This window comes from Trifolium pratense, linkage group LG1 (assembly GCF_020283565.1).
Source record: "Trifolium pratense cultivar HEN17-A07 linkage group LG1, ARS_RC_1.1, whole genome shotgun sequence".
Lineage (NCBI taxonomy): Eukaryota > Viridiplantae > Streptophyta > Magnoliopsida > Fabales > Fabaceae > Trifolium > Trifolium pratense.
Window position 1 is genome coordinate 14,580,590 of NC_060059.1, and position 2,619 is coordinate 14,583,208.

The window sequence follows — 2,619 nt, forward strand, 5'->3', positions numbered from 1 at the left end:
CTCCCTACCAGTTTAGGAGCTATGACAGTACTTGTGGGTGAGAGGACCCTGGGGTGTTCAATGGATGTGAAACTCGTGGAAACATGAAGTATTGAACAGAGGGAAGAAGAGAGGCCTTCACGTGGGAGGGAAAAATGCTCCAATAAGATCCAGGAGAAAACCCTAATTGGAGGCTCATATGAAAGACAGTAGAGAGAAGGGAGAGCTTCTCTCACTATAAAACCTAACATACCTAACATTAATAATAGAGAGAAGTTGAATGGTTGCTGAAGTTTATTTTTGTGGCCCAAATTGTCGCGTTGCATCTAAGCAATTCATAAGACCACTTACAATGAGGGTATTGGAATTTTTTTTTTAAATAGTTGAAATGTTACAATGGAGTGTTGAAAATGAGGTGGATTCTTGGAGGTTGAAAAGGTTAAACATGTTGAATGAGGAGGGAGTGGGGACCACATATAACACTTGACAACTTTTATTTGTTGTTTTGATTTTTATATTTTTATCTCATCCTAATTATTTGGGGTCAATTATTTCATAGTAAATTAATTTTATATGTTAGCAATGGTGATGCAAAGTATCGATTTGTTTTTTGGGATAGTGATTGAACTGTTATTATTGGCAAGACAACCAATGATACGTGCAAGATAATGTTAGAGGTAACATTGTCTTGAACATAAAACCATTATTTGTTAATAGCAGTTACATATTGAATGTAATTCTAGGTTTTAATCACCGCATTTGTTTATATATATCATATGCTATTATTTAGGAAGGAAAATATGATCATATGGTTTATTCTGCGAGTTGAACAAGAAAATAATATATAGAGTTAATGAACCAAAAACCATCAAGATTAGTAAAATTTAAAATAAAGACATGAATCTTAGATGTTAATGAAGTGTGTGTTTCAAGTTCCAACAATAATAACATGTATTGTTGCGTCGGTCTATCTTCCCAATATCTAAATAGTTAATATTTAGTCTAAGATTTTCAAACATAATCATCAATACAATAAACATGATTTTTGAAAGGTAACAATAATATGCTTAACTGCAAACATGTCTTAGATTAAACAAAAACATTGTTTAAAATTCCATATGTGTAGTAATAAATAATAAAGCTTAGGGTATGTTTAGGGTTTAGGGTTGTCCACAAGCTTTCAACGAAGGAGACATTGATTAAACTAATCGAGAAAGACTTGAATATTTGTGAGGTATAATAGATAATAATTCAACTAATAATTTGATTTATAATATATAATATTTTCATAATCAGTCTCAAGTTCCCTCAAAAGAAAATATTTAAAATTAAGGCTTCACATCTCTTTAATCTCTGCTTTTATATTTTAATCATCAATAATTTTATAATTTTTTAAACTATTATTTTATCATAGATTTGAAAACCGACATTTTCACATGTATTTTGCAATATCACCGACGATTTTATTAAAAAAGTGTTACATCACAAGTTCGAGAGACAAAATGGAGGTTGCGAAAAATTTGCAAAAATATCACGTCATAATACACTTTTATAGATTAATTATTACATATTACATTATCTCAAAATATCTTATTGACTTGATTCGATTAGATTGTCGCTATAAACAAATTAACTTTTTCTTTTAATTTTCATGTAGTATATATACTTTTTTTTATTGACATAAGGAGTATATATACATATCACATGCACAAAACTTGCATTCATGATTTTCATTGGTCCATGTGGTCTTCAATGAAGATTAGAGCATCTCAAATGGTGATACCACTTTGGGTATCATACATTGTTAACAAGTGGTCCCTACAATGCCACGTAATATTTATGTAACTCACACATATTTTACTTCAATGGTAATATCACTTTTTGAGTATCGTATATTAATGACAAACGATAATGTTTTGACATATATAGAAGCTGTTAAATTGGATTTATATACCAAAAATAAAAATAATAATAACATTAAATTGATGATACAATACCTTATTTAAGGTACCAGTATCATCAATTTTGATATCCTCTGTGTCACGTTATAGAACTCCAATGATAAAATAGTTAATGTACCGTATCATCAGTCTATGAAACTCTCTTAGATATCCTTATTGGAGATACTCTTGTAGTCTACAAAATCATTCCAAACTTCTCATTATTGAGGGAAAAATAATTGCTTTTCACAATATACGATTCATACATCTTGATTTTCACAAAATCCTACGACAATTGAACAAGAAGAGGGAAAATAAGAAGAATAATAAGATTTTGAAATTAAAGCTTCGCATCTTTTTAATACCTACTATTATATTTTAATCATCTATAATTTTATAAATTTTTAAACTATTATATGATATTTTCACATGCATGTATTTTACAATATCACAATTTTTGAAGGGATCATCTCATTAAAAAAGTGTTACATCACAAGTTTCATAGTCAAAATGAAAGTTGCGGAAATTATTACATATATCTCAAAATATTTTCTTAACTTGATTTGATTAGATTGTCGGTGTATACAAATTAAATTTATTATTATTATTATTATTATTATTATTATTATTTTTTGTTGTACAAAATTAAATTTATCTTTTAATTTTCATATTTTATGGGAGTATATATATCCTTGATGAC